The sequence below is a fragment of the Anomaloglossus baeobatrachus genome, chromosome 6, assembly GCF_048569485.1.
Source record: "Anomaloglossus baeobatrachus isolate aAnoBae1 chromosome 6, aAnoBae1.hap1, whole genome shotgun sequence".
NCBI classification, from domain to species: domain Eukaryota; kingdom Metazoa; phylum Chordata; class Amphibia; order Anura; family Aromobatidae; genus Anomaloglossus; species Anomaloglossus baeobatrachus.
Window position 1 is genome coordinate 405,817,240 of NC_134358.1, and position 20,321 is coordinate 405,837,560.

Consider the following 20,321-nt stretch of genomic DNA (forward strand, 5'->3'; position numbering starts at 1 on the left):
AGACCCCTCATACCATGTTAGGCAGGGGATGTAGTACAGGGCAGGTGTGTTATAGATGCAGGTTCAGGGATAGAAAGTAAGATTAAGTTGTAACTAGGGAAGCAAGCAGCAGGAAGAAGAGAGGAGTAGTTACTTAGCATCATAAGGTTCAGCAGGAACACAGGAAGTGTAGCAAGATGGTTAGTAGGGAGACGGAGACAGGAGGGAGGAGAAGCATATGGTATTAGAATGTGTGTAGGAAGTGTTAGTAAGTGAAGCGGCAGGAGCTGAAGCAGAAAGCAGGACCCAGTGTCAGGGCCTGTTCAGCAAGGGGGATACCCCCCAGGTGTCAAGATCTCACCCAGCGAACAGGCGGCAGGGTGACCTTGGACAGGTAGGACGTTGGGACTCTGAGACCCCGGCGGGTCCTCAAACTTGCCAGGAGCTGCTGCGCGCCCAGGCAGGGTCACGAGTGAGACACAGTAGCCGCACGGAAGGGATTCCGGGGGAAGAAGACATATTGGGCTTAGTCGCTGGAGGACAGTACCCAGGGCAAGTTGACCAGCAACAGTGAGTTTTTCCCCCGAGGGTGGTTGGAAGCAGCACAAGCGGTCCCACGGACCTGAACTGAAGACAGATACAAAGATTGCCACAATATAGGAGTTCCAGTTGCTTTTATTAGAGGCTGTCGTGTGTTTATTCTCACTCACCTACCCACCAGGGCAGCAAGGACCATGCAAGATGAGACAGAGGTAATCCCAAGTGTTCGGGTAGCCGCCTTTGGCACCAACACGAGCAACACATGCACATATATCATTAATGAAGCATGGAAAAGAACCGTCGGCCATCACCTGAATCTCCTCTTCAAATCGCGCTGCGAGCAGGGTCAGCCTGCGTGTCCTGGCAAGCTGCTGCTCGAGTGCGGCTGAAACTACAGAAAATGGCAACTGCCGCATGGCGATGAAGCCCGCACCTTCGTGGACGTGTTTGTTGCTCGGGAGCGTATCTGGCCTCGAGGAGGGCCAAAGGCTGAAGTACCTACTTGGAAGGCATGGCCTGAGAGGAAGACTTACCCGCCAGAAAGAATGCCGCGGCCATATTGGAAGCGATGCTGAGAAAGAATGGTCTTCCGCCCAATCCCCTTCGGCTTCAGGGAGCTCTGCTGGATAGGAATACGTGCCCACGCCCGCGTACGTCGTGCATGGGAGGAAAAGCTACAGGAGACTGATATATTTTTCCCGCCGTCCAGGAGGATTACAACAGTGGCAACCAGTCCCTACCTTACCTGAGGTGACGGAGCTAGTAGATGACTCTGGCTCAATGGAAACCAGCAAGCTGGAGCTGAAAACCTGTTGCCCTGGTGACCCCGTGCGGGCGAGGGGAGAAGTTCTAACAGACAGTGGCAGAGTACGAAGCTCGAGTCCAGGCTGCCACAGTGGCATCCGCAGGCCTAATGCTGGAAAAGAAAATAGTAACCGATACAGAAACATCCGCTAAGACCCTGGTAACTGAGACGTCTGACTTACCAGCAGTGCAGAATCATCAGCAGAAGGTGAAGACCATGACCTTCCAGGAAAGGAGCCTGGCCTAATGGCCCAATAAGAGCTCAACCATCCGGAAGGAGAGCCTACCCTCCCGACCTCGGCTGAAAGCCACCCTATGGAGACCCAGCCAATCTCTTCCGTCTAGATGAGGGGAGATCCAGTAGTGGAACCAGCTACCCCACAGGTCCTTCAACTTCGTGGGGAAAGTTTCCCTTGGAAGGAGCGGTACCAGGATCCCATCTGGGTGTTTCAAGTTATCCGGGAAAATAAACAGCGGGAGCGAGAGGTTCGGGCTCAGCTCGCCCTTTCCGGGTGTGGGACTGCAGCGGGTCGCTTTACATATGGATGGGATTGATACCTGGAGCATGAGTGCGGGTACGGGTTCCTCAAGGAGGAAGGAACCCTCCTGAACATCTATCTGAACGTCGGCTTGGTGAGTGAGGAGCAGGAGCTAGGCCTGGGTGATCGGGTGCACTTTATAAAAAAATAGTGTCCACAGAGGCTGGTTTGTGATGGCGGCCAGCCTTATACCCCTCGCTAACACTGAGAACACTGATGGTACCCCACCTTCATAAGCCCCCAGCCCTCCACCTGGTACCCGTGAGGAACCTCAAGTTGGGACTCTCAGCAGTGACTCAGGAAGTAGTTGCTCCGGAGGAACTATACAACAGGCTTCCAGTGCCACCGGATCAGTTCAGTCAGTCCCTGCCTTGCATGTGGCCCAAGGAGCAAATTCCGCTTTTTATATGTAGATGGGGGGAGCTCAAGTGAGAGAACCCAGTACCCGGGTTTTGTTTAGGTGCCCGTTGCAGCGCAGTTCATTCGAAGATGCCAGTTGTGTCTACAGTAGTTGAAGAAACAGGATGTGTCCCGGGACTGTCCTTCTTCAAGGAGGTTAGCAGAGGAGAATGGACTCTGGACTGGTGGTGTTCGGGGGGCACTGGGAACCTGTGATGTCCCAATGACGGTTTCCGTGTGGACTGTTTTTTTTGTGTAGGTCATCGGACCGGAGCTAAAGTGTTTTCATCTGGGTCATGCTGGCTCAGATACAACTCCGGATCTGGCACTGGGGAAAATAATTGAAAAATAAAGAAAACAGAAATAAAACAACATTTCATACTTACCGAGACTCGGTGTCATGGCGGCACACTGCTTCCGGGTCGTGCATTCACTTCCTGTACTGTGCATCGTATACACACAGCTTTCCGTTTTCCCCACCCACCGGCCGTCCTCTCGTCTGTGATTGGTTGCAGGCAGACGCGCCCCTAGCATGTGACAGTATCTGCTTGCTGTGCAGTTGTGATGCCCCTGCGGTAACCAGATGTCACAAAACAAGGTAACATCACTCTAACAGCTCGGGTCCTACATAACTGTGCCAGTCAGTACACACACCAGCACACCAGGACACTTACACTCCAAAACCAGGGTGGGAGACTCCCATAGAACCAGGTGACAGTGCTGGGTACTGTGAGCTAACAGGCAGCCAACTGGGGAGGGAGAGATCAGACCTGGGGGAGGAGCGAGTGGCCTGGGGGGGTGTGGGTAGTGAGTGAAGAGGACAGAGAAGAAGGGAAAAGGTTGTTGTTGTTGAGAGGAGTTTGAAGTGAGCAGTAGTAAGAAAGAAAGAGTTTGCAGAGAAGGTGTCAAGACAGACAAAGGAATCTTGAGACACAGAGAAAGAGAAGGAAACTGAAAGGAGAGTGAGGAGTAAGAAAGCTGGCGGAGTAGTAGTAAAAACAACGCCAGGACCTGAGGAGAAACAGCAGCCACTCAGGGGAGAAAGTAGCTGGAGAGCGAGAGATCAAGCTCCAGGGACAGTGGAATCCTGTGGGAGTAGAAATCCAGCGCTCCCAGTACTTTGCACGCACGGGGTGCAGATGCCAGAACAGACCGGAACTTCAAGCCATCTTTTAACTCTGCCAGGCGGGTAGGTTTCCAGGACTCATCTACCACCATTAACGTCCGAGGCATAAGCAGCAAAGGAGGACTGGGACATATTCCCTTAAATAGTCCAAGCTGCCTGTGGCAGGACCCAGACACTAGGAGGACCTCCAAGTGCTCCACACCAGGGAGGACCCACACACACACAAGTGCATCGGTGGGCGAGTGACACCAGGTCAGCTGGCTGGCACAGGGACACAGGACTCGGATGCACCTGGGATCCAGAACATCTCCAGGGTGCAAACCCAGCTGTAAGTAAAGCACCAAACTGCACTCCAGTGTCTTGACTGAGTTATTTCCCTGCGCCTCCACGTTAATCCTTACCTACCCCTGGGGAAAAGCCCTACTCACGGATGGCTTCACCATCCATGCTGCCCCATCCCCAGGGAGGACCGGCAGCGGCTGCCATACCATCCCTGGACACGCACCGCAAGTAGTGTAGTCGGACTATTTTTATTATTTTCCTTTGATTTGATACTGATCGACAGTGCCCCCGGATCCAGGCCTCAAGCCATGGACCGCCCGGATGCGAGCAGCTCAGCTGCCCCGGGGCACGACACAGTCATCGCGGCTCAGTCATTGTCTGCACAGCCAGCAGTCGTGCTCTATGGCTGCTGGCTGTGTTATGTAGCAGAGCTGAAGCGGCATGGGACCTCGTGTGGATTACGCTGGACCTGCAGGGTGTTGGGGGTTAATAAAGAGGTGAAGGAGGGTACGTGTTTTGTACTTCATTCCAAATAAAGGATTTTTCTCTGTCTGTGTTTATTTACATTTATTTACAGGTTAGTGTGATGCAGATATCTGATAGAAGCCTGTGCCATTACTAACCTAGGGTTTAGTAGCAGCTGTGCTACTACATAGATGCGGCAATACCGGGCGGCTGCAGGCTGAAAATACTAGCCCCCATCCGGCATTATCTTGGCTGGGGATGAAAATTAGGAGGGGCCACACGTCGTATTTTTGATATTTATTTCAATAAAAAAAAAAAGCGTCATCACCGACACAGCTGCGCACACTTCTGACAGGAACGTGCATATGTTTCTAGGTAAATGCACGCTCATGTTCAGAATTCCGTGCTGGATGCTGTCCTGCCAGACTCGCTTGAGTCTGACATCGCATCACAGCCGCGCGCACTTCTAACAGGAACGTTCATGTGTTTCTGAAACACATGCACGTTCACCATACTGATCTGCTGACACTTGCACTGCTTTCCCCACCCACAGGCCGTCCTGCCGCCTGTGATTGGTTGCAGTCAGCTGACACACTGCCATTCAGGGTGGGGGCGCATCTAACTGCAACCAATTACATGCGCCAATGGGCGGGCAAAACAATGAATATTGAATTGTCGGCTCCGGAAGGGAAAAGCGGGACCCAGAAGGAGTTTGCTGCCATGACACAACCTTGGGTGAGTACACCGTGTGCCCTCCTACCCCCATATCCCCTCCACAAACTTTTTAATCTCCTGATTGTGGTCCCCATAGACTTATTTGAGCGTCGGAATCTGGAGCGGATCCACATTTTTTTTTCAATCAGGCAGTGATCCGTCGCTCCCGGATTTTGGTGGATTCATTCAACTCTATTTATGGCCTATAATAAACCTTACTTTTTGCCATAAAGAGTTTGCATCCATGTGAACACTACCCAGCTGCCTTAAGTGTGTGAAATCCTTACAGCACCCATAGACGTGAATGCATTTCAGTGCTTACAAACTCCCTTCTATTGAGCTTGTAACCACCATACTGAAGCAGACTGCAATCGCTATAGCGCACCGTTAGCTCTCAATCCTGTCCAGCTTGTGATTAATGTGTTCTCAAAGTTGCAGAAGCCAAGCTGCCTGAAAGAAGCTTTGGGATCACACAGTTCATGTCAGTTGCACAGTGATGTGCTAGTCCGAACTGTCAGTTAACCAAGAATGAGGAAGTTGATTGGTTGGGGAAGCAGTGTGCTCCTGATCAAACAATGAGGGACCAACCCTATTTAAAGTTTGTCCACAATTTGGACAACCGCTTTTTAAAGATTATAATTCCCCATGTAAGAGAAAAAAACCTCATATGATCACCTCGTTACAGCAAAGTTGCCACTGTATTTGCCAGTGCTTGGAAGACACTGTTATGTTATGTGAGTGCTGCGGCGTTTTTTCAGATGGATCAGTTCCAGTCTGTGAAGTATGTGGTTTTTTTTATAATTTAATATGGTGGACAGGGCCGTATTTACCATTAGGCACATGGGCCTGGGGCGCCACATTGCGGGGGGCGGCACTTTCTGGCTGCAAAAAACATAAAAAAATGTAATTTTTTTTTTTTACATCTTCTCCCCCTCCGGACAGTCTATTAAATCCGCTGTGTTTTCGGAGGGGGAGGAGAAGGGGGCTGGGGGGGGGGGGGGGCGTTGGTGAGAGACGCACTTCCATTTATCTGTATCTGCGTCTTTAAGACGCGAATACAGATAAACTGTGGGCGCCGCCGGGCACAGAGAACTGATTGACCCTAGAAGTGCCTGCACTTCCGGGGTCAGAGGCACGCCAATTAGCTCCGTGCTGTGGCATCCAATGCTGCAGATGCCGCGGAGGACAGAACACTCACCGGAGCCAGCAGCAGCAGGAGGATGACGGACGCCGTAGGAGGAGCGGCAGCAGCAAGAGGAGGCGGGAGGCACAAGAGCAGGTAACCGCTGGCAGAGTTCCAGTGCTGTGAAGTGAGGATTCTGGGGGAGGGGCAGGCAGGCTACAATGTGAGTATAGTGGACAAGGGACAGGCAGACGCAGAGGCTGCAATGTGAATATAGTGGACGAGGGACAGGCAGAGGCAGAGGCTGCAATGTGAGTATAGTGGACGAGGGACAGGCAGAGGCAGAGGCTGCAATGTGAGGATAGTGGACGAGGGGCAGGCAGAGGCTGCAATGTGAGGATAGTGGACGAGGGGCAGGCAGAGGCTGAAACTGAGGGGATGCGGGAGGGAGGCAGAGGCTGAGACTGGGGGGAGGCTGGAGGGAGGCTGAGACTGGGGGGAAGCTGGAGAGAGGCAGAGGCTGAGACTGGGGGGAGGCTGGAGGGAGGCAGAGGCTGAGACTGGGGGGAGGCTGGAGGGAGGCAGAGGCTGAGACTGGGGGGAGGCTGGAGGGAGGCAGAGGCTAAGACTGGGGGGAGGCTGGAGGGAGGCAAAGGCTGAGACTGGGGGGAGGCTGGAGGGAGGCAGAGGCTGAGACTGGGGGGAGGCTGGAGGGAGGCAGAGGCTGATGCTGGCAGAGGCTGGGGGGAGGCAGAGGCTGATGCTGGCGGAGGCTGGGGGGAGGCAGAGGCTGAAACTGGCAGAGGCTGATGCTGGCGGAGGCTGGGGGGAGGCAGAGGCTCATGCTGGCGGAGGCTGGGGGGAGGCCTAGGCTGATGCTGTTGGAGGTTGGGGGGAAGCAGAGGCTGATGCTGGCGGAGGCTGGAGGAAGGCAGAGGCTGAGACTGGGGGGAGGCTGGAGGGAGGCAGAGGCTGAGACTGGGGGGAGTCTGAAGGGAGGCAGAGGCTGATGCTGGCAGAGGTTGGGGGGAGGCAGAGGCTGATGCTGGCGGAGGCTGGGGGGAGGCAGAGGCTGATGCTGGCGGAGGCTGGAGGAAGGCATAGGCTGAGACTGGGGGAGGCTGGAGGGAGGCAAAGGCTGAGACTGGGGGGAGGCTGGGGGGAAGCAGAGGCTGATGCTGGCGGAGTCTGGGGGGAGGCAGAGGCTGATGCTGGGGGGAGGCAGAGGCTGATGCTGGCGGAGGCTGGGGGGAGGCAGAGGCTGATGCTGGCGGAGGCTGGGGGGAGGCAGAGACTGATGCTGGCAGAGGCTGGGGGGAGGCAGAGGCTGATGCTGGCGGAGGCTGGGGGGAGGCAGAGGCTGATGCTGGCGGAGGCTGGGGGGAGGCAGAGCCTGATGCTGGCGGAGGCTGGGGGGAGGCAGAGGCTGATGCTGGCGGAGGCTGGGGGGAGGCAGAGGCTGATGCTGGTGGAGGCTGGGGGGAGAGAGGCTGATGCTGGCGGAGGCTGGGGGGAGAGAGGCTGATGCTGGGGGAGGCTGGCTGGAGAGAGGCTGGTGCTGGAGGAGGCTGGGTGGAGAGAGGCTGATGCTGGCGGAGGATGGGGAGGTGAGGCTGATGCTGGCGGAGACTGGGGAGTGAGGCTGATGCTGGCGGAGACTGGGGAGTGAGGCTGATGCTGGGGAGGCTAGGGGGAGAGAGGCTGAAGCTGGGGGAGAGAGGCTGATGCTGAGGGAAGAGAGGCTGAGGCTGGGGGAGGCTGGTGGGAGAGAGGCTGATGGTGGGGGAGAGGCTGCTGCTGGAGGCGGGGGGAGAGAGGCTGCTGCTGGGGGAGTGGGAGATGGGGCTAATGCTAGAGACAGGGGACAAGGGTTGAGGGATAGTGCAATGACAAAATCGATAGGGGGGAGTGTAAGGACTCAGAATTAGAGGGTGGCAGCATTGGGAGCTCATTATGGAGAAGGGGCAGCATGTGTGGGCTCAGTATGGAGTGGAGCAATGTAGGGGAGTCAATATCAAGAGTGGAGTAGTGTGTGTGTGGGAGGGTGTCTCAGTATAAGCTCTAGTGGGGTGGTCTTAGCATGAGTGGGGCAAAATGGAGGTGTCATTATGGAAAAGAGAAAGGCAGCATTAGGAGCTCATGGAGAGGGGCAGCATGCATGGGACACTGTGAGGAGGGGGCAGCATGCATGGGACACTGTGAGGAGGGAGCAGCATGCATGGGACACTGTGAGGAGGGGGCAGCATGCATGGGACACTGTGAGGAGGGAGCAGCATGCATGGGACACTGTGAGGAGGGAGCAGTATGCATGGGACACTGTGAGGAGGGAGCAGCATGCATGGGACACTGTGAGGAGGGAGCAGCATGCATGGGACACTGTGAGGAGGGAGCAACATGCATGGGACACTGTGAGGAGGGAGCAGCATGCATGGGACACTGTGAGGAGGGAGCAGTATGCATGGGACACTGTGAGGAGGGAGCAGCATGCATGGGACACTGAGGAGAGAGCAGCATGCATGGGACACTGTGAGGAGGGGGCAGCATGCATGGGACACTGTGAGGAGGGGGCAGCATGCATGGGACACTGTGAGGAGGGGGCAGCATGCATGGGACATTGTGAGGAGGAGGCAGCATGCATGTGACATTGTGAGGAGGGGTAGCATGCTTGGGACACTGCGAGGAGGGGGCAGCATGCATGGGACATTGTGAGGATGGGGCAGCATGCATGGGACACTGTGAGGAGGGGGCAGCATGCATGGGACACTGTGAGGAGGGGGCAGCATGCATGGGACACTGTGAGGAGGGGGCAGCATGCATGGGACACTGTGAGTAGGGGGCAGCATGCATGGGACACTGTGAGGAGGGGGCAGCATGATGTGAGGACAATGTGCAGATCATATTTCGAGGAAGGTGTGGTGGATATAATTTATAAGTGAGGGCAGTGTGGTGTTTTAGTTTATTAGGGGCAGTGTGACAGTCACAGTATATAAGTGGGGACGGTGTGGTGGGAATATTTTATACTCATGCTATGTTTTGATGTGCCTGTGGTGATCCCCATTGGGGGGGGGGGGTTAGTGCCCTTCGTTTCTCATTGATACTTTTTAAAGTCTTTTACAGAGTAGATCTGCCTTAAACAGATGTCGTGTGCGAAAACTCAGTTTTACGTTGTCACTAAGGGGCGCGACCACTTAAAGTGCCTAGGGCAGCACGAAGGCAAAATACAGCCCTGATGGTGGACAATAGAATTTAAGAAGGGGTTGTCCAAGTAATGGTTATACACAGTACCCTAAGCACTTGAATGTCCATAAGTTCTTTTCTTTGTGCTCAAGTTTATTGTAGAAACATATGAATTATATTTTGTATATTATTTATACTGGTTGACAAATAAACTGGTTAGTAATCAGGGAATACATAATTTATCATGAGTTGTAATTACCTATATTTCCATTTAGACCTAATTGTAACATAATGCCCTTTTACTGGAAATTATTGCAGTTTTGGAAGGAAATGTAAATAAAATATAAAACATGTCAAGCCATGTCATGGTGTATGGAACTTTCACACATATGTATATGACGCTTGAAAGATTTTTTTTTTATAAATTATATAAACTTGGTCTCCAGCTTTGGTGGCATAGAATATTTAACCCATTAGAGTTTGCCCACATTTGCATATAAAAATTCACTTTGATTTTCATACAAAACAGTTGAACGACTGAAATCCATTTGGTATTCCGTATGTCATGCAAGTGCTATGCGAGTGGGTGATTTTTTCTCCCTTAGCATCTGTATGATATGCGTTTTTTTTCTCAGCAACTATTATTCTACAGTCATTTACAGGACCATTTACAGTGTTCTATGCTACAGAATGGTAATGTATCTGTAAAAAAATAGATGGCAACGGATGGTCCATGTGACATCAATTATTTTTCTCACGAGCATAGATTTGCAATGGCGAGTCTTGGCCGTTTTATGCGTCCATATGTGATTTTTTTCTCAGGCTGAAAACAGCTGACAAAAAACTTGCAGATCAGCACTGCCTCATTGTTTAACATTGGTGCAAGAACAATCCAATTTTTTATCAGATTACACTCAGCATAATTTATACACAAATGTGAGCGAACCTTTAAGATGTATTTAGTAACCTTTAGGCTCCTTTCACATTGCGTTTTACCTTCCGCTCACAGATCCCGTCGGAGCATCCGTCCGAACCGCCCCTCCACCACTCTGCAAAGCGTGTTCCGGACGCATGCGCCCGACAGGGCAATTCACTGTTATGGAGCGCACTGCGTTAGCGTGTGCTCTGATTTGTGCCATTTTTAGCATATATACGTTTCTGCAGACGGACACCCGAATGTAGTGGACTAAAAGGTCTAAATGAGAAAATCCACTGCACTTCTTGCGTGAAGTCTGTCTTCCACCTGCATAATATTATAATTCATAGCTTGCCATGTGTCTAATGAACGCATCACATATAAAATGGCAGATCCAGTATTTGACATTCACTAAGCCTGTGATGGTTACCAAAACCTTGGGTTTCTACATCCTTGTTTCTGGTGAAAGAATTGTAAGGGAATGCACTGCACCTATCCCTTCAGTTATGTTCCCATGATGCGCTTTTGGTGAGTTTTTGTTGTTACTGAATTTCTGCCCCATTTATATAAATTTAATATTACTTGCATTCTTTTACTTGTGGTTTTAGGTGTGTTTTTTACATGCTGTTTTGACTGTGTATGAACACAGCTACTTTGATTTTGATATTTGGCATTGACAAAATTCTATTAATGTACTTATGTGCGGATTAGGCTGAGTTCACATGTCCTGTAATCATCCGTTAGCATGGATCCGTCAGAGATCCTCTTTTTATATTCCGTTTTTATCGCTGTAATTTTTGTCTCTTTTGGTACTCTACACTTTTATATATACTTTTAAGCTACTTTATATATGATACTTCCCAGTATTTGGCGTTGACAAAATTTTATTGATACAGTCACACAGTGGGTGCAGATCTCCTCTAGAGCAGTGATGGTTTGGGCCTGTCGCTGGGCAACACGGACTTTCAACTCCATCCAAAGGTTTTCTATGGAGTTGAGATCTAGAGACTGGCTAGGTCACTCCAGGACCTTCATATGCTTCTTACAAAGCCACTTCTTTGTTGTCCTGGTACATGGCCCCATTCATTCTTTCATGTGCATGGATCAGTTGTCCTGGTCCCTTTGCAGAGAAACAGCCCCAAAGCATGATGTTGCCACCCCCATGCTTCACAGTAGGTATGGTGTTCTTTGGATGCAACTCAGCATTCTGTCTCCTCCAAACACGGCGAGTTATGTTTCTACCAAACAGTTCTGCTTTGGTTTCATCAGACCATATGACATTCTCCCAATACTTTTCTGGATAATCCAAATGCTCTCTAGCGAACTTCAGACAGGCCTGGACATGTACTGGCTTAAGCAGGGGAACACGTCTGGCATTGCTGGATCTGAGTCCCTGGTGGCGTAGTTTGTAACTGATGGTAGCCTTTGTTACAGTGGTCCCAGCTCTATGCAGGTCATTCACTAGGAACTCCCGTGTGGTTCTGGGATTTTTGCTCACCGCTTTTGTGATCATTTTGACTCCAAGGGGTGAGATTTTGTGTGGAACCCCAAATTGAGGGAGATTATCAGTGGTATTGTATGTCTTCCATTTTCTTATTATTGCCCCCACAGTTGATTTCATCACACCACGCTGCTTGTCTATTGCAGATTCAGTCATCCCAACCTGGTGCAAAGCTACAATTTTGTTTCTGCTGTCCTTCGAGAGCTCTTTGGTCTTCACCATAGTGGAGTTTGGAGTGTGACTGTTTGAGGTTGTGGACAGGTTTCTTTTATACTGATAACAAGTTCAAGCAGGTGCCATTACTACAGGTAATGAGTGGAGGACAGAGGAGCCTCTTAAGAAGTTACAGGTCTGTGAGAGCCAGAAATCTTACATGTTTTTAGATGACTAAATACTTATTTTCCATCATAATTTGCAAAAACAATCTTGCCATATCAGACAAGGTGATTTTCTGGATTTGTTTCTTTTTTTGTCTCTCATAGTTGGGGTCTACCTATGATGTCAATTACAGGCCTCTCTCATCTTGGAAGAATTTGCACAATTAGTGGCTGACTAAATACTTTTTTTCCCCACTGTATTGAACATGTCACAATTTTTTAAATATATTCTTTAAAGTTGCTATTGATATTGACATGAATTCTTACCAGATGTTGGTAACAACCCGTCCAGTGCACACACACAAAGAAATCAAACCATTGATGTTCATAAATTTAGTTATGTGTAATAATGAGAGATGACACAGTGAAAAGATATTGAATACGCTGACTGAAATTTACTAAATACTTCGTACAAAAACCTTTATTGTGGATGACAACTTCAAGATGCTTCCTATATGGAGAAACTAGTCATATGCATTGCTCAGGTGTGATTTTGGCCTATTTTTCCACACAAACACTCTTCAAATCCTGAAGGTCCATGTACTCCTCTCTATGAACTCTGAGCTTTAGTAGCTTCCGTAAATTTTCTATTGGAATTCAGGTCAGATGATTGGCTGGGCCATTCTACGTTTTTCCCCCGAAAATAAGACACTGTTTTATATTATTTTTTTGCCCTGAATAATGTGATACAGCTTATTCTCGGGGTAGGTCTTTTTTTCAGTGAAACACGATTTGAGGGTAAGTTTACTACACTAAAGAAGGCAGACAACCCCCAGGAGATTCGCACTTAACTGACCCCAGACACCTGAGTGTATATTTGGGAGCAATGTCTTGCTGAAATATAGATGCAGTACATTTTCATCAAGAATGTCTCAGTTCACTTGTTCATTCATCCTTCCTTTAATTATATAAAGTTTACCAGTGCTGTATGCTGAAAAAACCTCACACCATGATCTTTGCACCTTCAAACTCCTCTATCGTTATGGAGCTTTGGGGTGATATTGCAGTGCCTTTTGGCCTCCAAACAAGGTGTGTATTACAGCATACAAACAGTTCAATTTTGGTCTCGTCTGACCAGACTATATTCTCCCAGTATTTCACAGGCTTGTCTACATATTGTTGAGCAAACTGTAAATGTGAATTCAAATCCTTTTTGTTCTGCAATGGAATCTTGAGGGGTGAAAGTACATACAGGCCATGGAGGTTGAGTACATTACTTATTATTTTTCTTGAAACAATTGTAGCTGCTGATTCCAGGCCTTTCTGTAGCTTACCACAGGTGGTTCTTGGCTCTTGGACAACTCTTCTGATAGTTCTTTTCACTCCTCTGTCTGAATTCTTGGGGGGAGCACCTGGTCATGGCTGGTTTATGGTAATAAAATGTTCTTTCCACTTCTGGGTTTAAGTCCCAACAGTGCTCACTGGAGCCTTCAGTAGTTTAGATATTTTCTGTAACTAATGCCATCAGTATGCTTTGCAACAATAAGGTTTTCAAAGGTCTTGAGACAGCTCTCTAGTTTTACCCATCATGATATGTTTGTTGTGTGGCACCTTGGTAATAAGATACTTTTTTAGGCCATCAGTTGAACCAGCTAATATTATTTTTCATTAAGTGGCATGATTGATTTATAATTACTAACGGATCTCAGCTGGTGTCATGACTTTCCATGGCTTTTTGTACCTCTCTTTCTTCATGTCTTTAATACTTTTTCCCAGTGCTATTTCTCATTATTACACATAACTTAATTTATGCACGTCTATGCTTTGATTTCTTTGCCTGTTTAGATTGCATGGATTGTTACCGACATCTGGTGAGAAATTCATGTCAATAGCACGTTTAGAAATATATTTACTTAGAACATTGGTGACATTTTCAAAAGTTATTTCACCCACTGTATGTAGATTACAGAAGTACACTAAAAACACATTTTTTACTTGTGAATTTTTTGCATCTGATGCAATTCTGTGGAGAAAATCTGCAAATAAAATTCAATAACCTGCAAGGGAAATTGACATGTTGTCGATTTGAAACATACCACAGATCAATTTGTGCTGTGTAAAAATAAATCTCATCCACTTTTCTGGAACTGTAAGACCCTACATGTTTTCTACAGCGAAAATATACAGGTCCAAAAAGTCACCAAAAGCTCATCATGGGAACTTAATCTTACGTGGTTATCATATATACAGTCATGGCCAAAAGTTTTGAGAATGACACCAAAATTATATTTTCACATGATCTGTTGCCCTCTGGTTTTTAATTGTGTTTGTCTGATATTTAAATCACATTCAGAAATATAATTGCAATAATATTATGAGAACCAAAAGGTTATATTGACAGTTAGAATGAGTTAATGCAGCAAGTCAATATTTGCAGTGTTGACCCTTCTTCTTCAGGACCTCTGCAATTCTCCCTGGCATGCTCTCAATCAACTTCTGGACCAAATCCTGACTGATAGCTGTCCATTTTTGCATAATCAATGCTCGCATTTTGCCAGAATTTGTTGGTTTTTGTTTGTCGACCCGTCTCTTGATGATTGCCCACAAGTTCTCAATGGGATTAAGATCTGGGGAGTTTCCAGGCCATGGACCCAAAATCTCTATGTTTTGTTCCAGGAGCCATTTAGTGATCACCTTTGCTTTATGGCAAGGTGCTCCATCATGCTGGAAAATAACAGAGAGTAGTAGAGAATGGGTTTCACAGCCGCGCCAAAAGACTACTGGATTCTTCTCAGATTAATGTTTTTTTATTTCATAACATGTCAAGTCTACGCGTTTCAGGAGAACACAGCTCCCTTCCTCAGGACAAACCAGCAAAGAATCATCAAATCTTCAAATCATTTGATGATTCTTTGCTGGTTTGTCCTGAGGAAGGGAGCTGTGTTCTCCTGAAACGCGTAGACTTACCTGTTATGAAATAAAAGAAACATTAATCTGAGAAGAATCCAGTAGTCTTTTGGCGCGGCTGTGAAACCCATTCTCTACTACTCTCTGTTATCTGCCTCATGGGGACCGCTGCCGGGACTTGGTGTTACATGCTGCTATAGGTGTTGTGACTGTCACAACCCGAATTGGTGAGTAGGATTATTCTTTGCTTCACCCTATATATATTGGGGTAAGACCCTATTGCGCTTTCTTTTTCCACAGTTTTTAATCATGCTGGAAAAGGCATTGTTGGGCGCCAAACTGCTCTTGGACAGTTGGGAGAAGTTGCTTTTGGAGGACATTCTGGTACTATTCTTTATTCATGGCTGTGTTTTTAGGCAAGACTGTGAGTGAGCCGATTCCCTTGGCTGAGAAGCAACCTCACACATGAATCGTTTCAGGATACTTAACAGTTGGCATGAGACAAGACTGGTGGTAGTGCTCACCTCTTCTTCTCCTAATAAGCTGTTTTCCAGATGTCCCAAACAATCGAAAAGGGGAATCATCTGAGAAAATGACTTTACCCCAGTCCTCAGCAGTCCACTCCCTGTACCTTTTGCAGAATATCAGTCAGTCTCTGATGTTTTTTCTGGAGAGAAGTGGCTTCATTGCTGCCCTCCTTGAAACCAGGCCTTGCTCAAGTGGTCTCCACCTCACAGTGCGTGCAGAAGCACTCACACCAGCATGCTGCCATTGCTGAGCTAGCTTGGCACTGCTGGTAGTCCGATCCCGCAGCTGAAACAGTTTTAAGATACGGTCCTGGCATTTGCTGGTCCTTCTTGGGCGCCCTGGAGCCTTTTTGGCAACAATGGAAGCTCTCTCCTTGAAGTTCTTGATGATGCGATAGATTGTTGACTGAGGTGCAATCTTTGTAGCTGCGATACTCTTCCCCGTTAAGCCATTTTTGTGCAGAGTAATGATGGCTGCACGTGTTTCTTTAGAGATAACCATGGTTAACTGAAGAGAAACAATGAAACCAAGCACCAGCCTCCTTTTAAAGTGTCCAGTTGTGTCATTCTTACTTAATCATGACTGATTGATCGCCAGCCCTGTCCTCATCAACACCCACACCTGTGTTAATGGAACAATCACTAAAACAATGTTAGCTGCTCCTTTTAAGGCAGGAATGCAATGATGTTGAAATGTGTTTTGGGGGTTGAAGTTCATTTTCTTAGCCAATATTGACTTTGCAAGTAATTGCTGTTAAGCTGATCACTCTTTATGACATTCTGGAGTATATGCAAATCGCCATTAGAAAAACTTAAGCAGTAGACTTTGTAAAAATTAATATTTGTAGCATTCTCAAAACTTTTGGCCATGACTGTATATATATATATATATATATATATATACACACTGGAGATCAAAATTAAGGAACAATGTATGATCTTGCTTTTTTCATAAATAATGTAATCTACATTGATCAACATTTGAAGGTTTTTTGTAAGAGGTACACCATGCACTAGAACTGTGTTTTACGAAAGATCCAAACTTTATCTACATAAAACCTTTATTTTGCCCAAAATGTGATGATCATAATCAAAGAACAACAATGACAGTAACACAGAGAAAGATAAGTAAATTTTATGAAGGTAACAACCATCACCAATCAATAAGAAGTGTACAGGCCTTTGCTTTGAATGACTTCAGCATACCTACGGCCATAGGACATCACTAGTTTCTCACACTGCTCTGGTGTAATTTTTGGTCCGCTTGTCTTCCATTCTCTTCCACAGTTGTTTGACTATAGTGGATTTCTTGGCCATAACTTTGTCACCAAGGATTTTCCAGAGAATTTCTACTGGGTTTATGTCAGGACTCTGTGCTGGCAATTTCATTGTTTCAATGTTTTCTGTCTCAAGGAACTGTTTTACTCATTTTGCTGTGTGACAGGGGGCATTGTCCTGCATGAAAATTGCTGGCTGATTGAGTGATGAACGCAAGTAAGGATCCACGTGTTGTTGAAGAAGGTTCTGATACACGCTTGTATTCACTCTGCCATGTAGCTGTATGAGAGGTCCAACTCTTGCTGCAGAAAACATTCCCCAAACCATGACACTTCTGCCTAACACACTTTGGGTTCAGTCTTTCCCCAGTTTGTCGACGAACATAATGTTTCCCATCAGACCCAAATAAATTAAACTGCTTTCATCACTAAAATGAAGTGTGGCAGCTTAGGTGTTTCTTGCTCCCCACAGGTGGAGCGGGTACCCCAGGGCAACCTTTGGAAAAGTCTGTGAGGGATGTTGACGAGGTGCAGGGCCGACAGGGCAGTGGAAAGGATAGACACAGACAATGATTTCTTTTTACCTTCTCCTTTACTTGTCCTCAGTCGGTAACCTCCAGGGAGTCTGTTACAGTTGTTAGCGGTGATCCGGTAGCCTGGAAGCAGTCAGGGAATTCACACTGGCCAGGGAAGTAATGAGGCCTGCTCCCTATGCTCTGTCTAGGTAGGCAGGGTCCCGCTGCTTCAGCAATGCTGAGACCCGTACTGTCGCTCTCTGAGGTAATTTATTACCCCCCCCATATGGCAGGCTGTGTGGACTGTCACAGGTGCCGCTCTTCCTATCCTGGCTCCTAGTCCTGGCTCTACAGCTGCGCCTCCGGGTGTGGGGTGGACGGAGACCCGGATGCGACCACCGGTACTCGAGTACTAGAGTGGCCCCGAACTCCGGTATTGACTTCTTTAGCGATGACGTCGGGGTGAGCTGGCTGCGCTCCACTCCCCAATGTCCTTCTCCTCCTTGCCTCGCTGTGGACTGTGTTTTCCTGGGCTGAACGATCCGGCTCAGCTCCCAGCTCACACACCACACTACTCAAGTTCTTTCCTCACTGAACTCTCCTCAAAGACTGACTAACTCCTCCCCTAGGTCAGAGCTTAAGGAATCTCCCTGGAACTCTAGGTTTAGAGCTCCCTCTGCTGGCCCGGGGGAGAAACTGTGTTGGACGATGGTACTTACTGGCCAATGGACTTCCCCAACTACCTCCAGGCTCAGCATTAATCCTTTTGAGGAGGGCAACACTGCTGTGGCAACCAGACCACTGGGGCGCGACACTCCCCCTTAGTTAAAATCAGTACTCCTGGACTGAGGAGACATAAACAAACATAATGTTATAACTTTTCATCCCTTTTTGGGAGGCAACATCACTTGAACGTTACAAAATTAAATGACAATAATACAATACTATTTACAATTCTTATGAGTCCAGTGTGGCTCCCTGCCTGGTGTCCATTACATTGCTCCAGATGTAGGTAACAGTCCATGGGGGACCCGCCGCGAGAAAACCCCCAACGTAGGCTCTGGGCGGGCGTCAGAGCATCGATGCCCCAATTCTATGGATGCTTGACGGGTTTTTCTTCTGGGGTATTTGAGCACAATGGGTGCTAACTATAGACAACTAAAGTTTTGATCACCCATTGTCCAGTGACCCAGTTGTCCATAAACTTAATCACCTACAACAAAAGCATTATAGAAAGACATTTCAAATAACTATTTACACTCTAATAGGTACTTTTCCTCTTATTCCCTATACCTTAGAGGGAGCTGTCCCTGGGTGCTGCATTGGGACCTGCGTAGTACTGGTGTTGGTCCATTACTACCTGGGATGTCTGACAAGTATGCATGATTGTTACCTACGGGGTCTTAGATTCACCAAGGGTATGACAGATTCACCTATGGCAGGGGGTTGATTCTCCTGTTCCACTGCTGACGTGGCATCTAGTGTTGGGATCGACAGGTCTTCAGGTAGATCTGGACCTTCTACTGTTTCTGCTACGATCACTTGCGGGAAAGTCAATACTGGTACCACTATGCCTTGATTTATTTGGGTCCATGTTTTGGGGAATTTTTGAAGTACTGTTTGGATCATCTCTTCTTTTTCTTGAAGTTGGGGACTTTCTTGAGCTTCTTCTTTGGTTTTACACCGTTCAGGGCATACTTTCAGACGATCTCTGGAAACTGCTTGATATGTTTTGCCTCCATCTATACTTATGAGACACACTTTGTTATTGTCAAAATTTGAGGGAATAATTGTGTAGGGTTCAGTTTCCCACTGGTCATCTAATTTGTGCATTCTCTGCTTTTTCTTGAGGACCTGTTCTCCAGGTGCTAAGGGAGTTGCTAGGACTGTTTGATTGTAGTTCTTTCCTTGTCTCATTCTTGCTTGGGACAAGCTCTTTTCTACACATTCCTGAACCTTGCGGTACTGTTGTTGTCGCTCTGTATTCCAATCTTCTTTCTGCTGGACTGCTTCAGGTGATAAAGTTCCCATGTCGAAGTCTACAGGTAACTTGCCAGGTCTTGCTCGCATCAAGTAAGCTGGGGAGCAGTTGGTGGAGTTTACTGGGATATGATTGTACAAGTCCACCAGATCTGGTAACTTCTCTGGCCATTGGATTCTTTCTTCTAGAGGCAGAGTCTTGAGCAAGTCGATAACCACATGATTCATTTACTCACACAGTCCACTGGTTTGAGGGTGGTACGGTGTTGTTCTTATTTTCTTGCAACCGTACAGGGTACAGAATTCTTGGAACATTTCTGCCTCGAATGCAGGGCCTTGATCAGTCAATACCCTTTCAGGATAACCGTGGGGCCAACAAAAGTATGCTTGAAATGCCCTAGCTGCTGTTTTGGCTGTTTGGTCTTTCACAGGCACTATTACCAGGAAACGGGAGTAATGGTCCATAACGGTGAGGGCATAGACATAGCCTGACCGACTTGGTGTTAATTTCACATGGTCCATGGCCACTAACTCAAGAGGCTGCTTCGTGATAATTGGCTGCAGGGGAGACCTCTGGTTAGTATCATCTTTCCGCCTCAGGTTACACGGACCACATTCTCGGCACCACTTCTCGATTGCCTTTCTCATGCCAACCCAGTAGAACCGATCACGGAGTAGGATCTCCAACTTCTTCCACCCAAAGTGTCCTGCTCCATTGTGGAAAGCTTCTAGAACCATAGGGGCATCCCTCTGTGGAACCACTATTTGCCAGACGAGTTCATTGGTCCGCCAGTTAACATGTCTCTTGCATAACTTACCCTTGTAGAGAAACAGTCGTCCCCTCTCCTTTCACAGCTGTTGGGCTTCTTGTGGAGCATCTGGACCAAGATGGGGGTCAGCTTGCGCCAGCTTTTCTTTAACTAATCGGATGGCCGGGTCACTGTTCTGTGTTTCCTCCTCTGCGTCGGACATTCTTCTTCCCCCTTAGTGGACCTTACCAGGCTCCACTTCTTTTACACCTCTCTTCCGGGTAGCGCAGGGTTAATGAACTGTAGCTTTGATGGCAGGCTTTTCTCGCGCTCTTTTCTGGCACGCCCCCTTTCTTCTTGCGCCTGGCAGTTTTAATGACGGCGTCAGTTGCCACCAACAGTAAAACACAGTCTATTTAAATACAGTTCCTTAAGGCACACGTCACCCATATTAACAGGTCTTGTTCATATCCTGTTCGTGACG

At 47.9% G+C, this 20,321-nt stretch overlaps 1 protein-coding gene across 1 annotated transcript in view; it reads left to right on the forward strand.

The window, feature by feature from the left end:
• SUGCT (succinyl-CoA:glutarate-CoA transferase) overlaps positions 1-20,321 on the forward strand; it is a 1,764,969-nt gene that overhangs the window by 143,996 nt on the left and 1,600,652 nt on the right. The gene's annotated exons all lie outside the window — the stretch shown is intronic.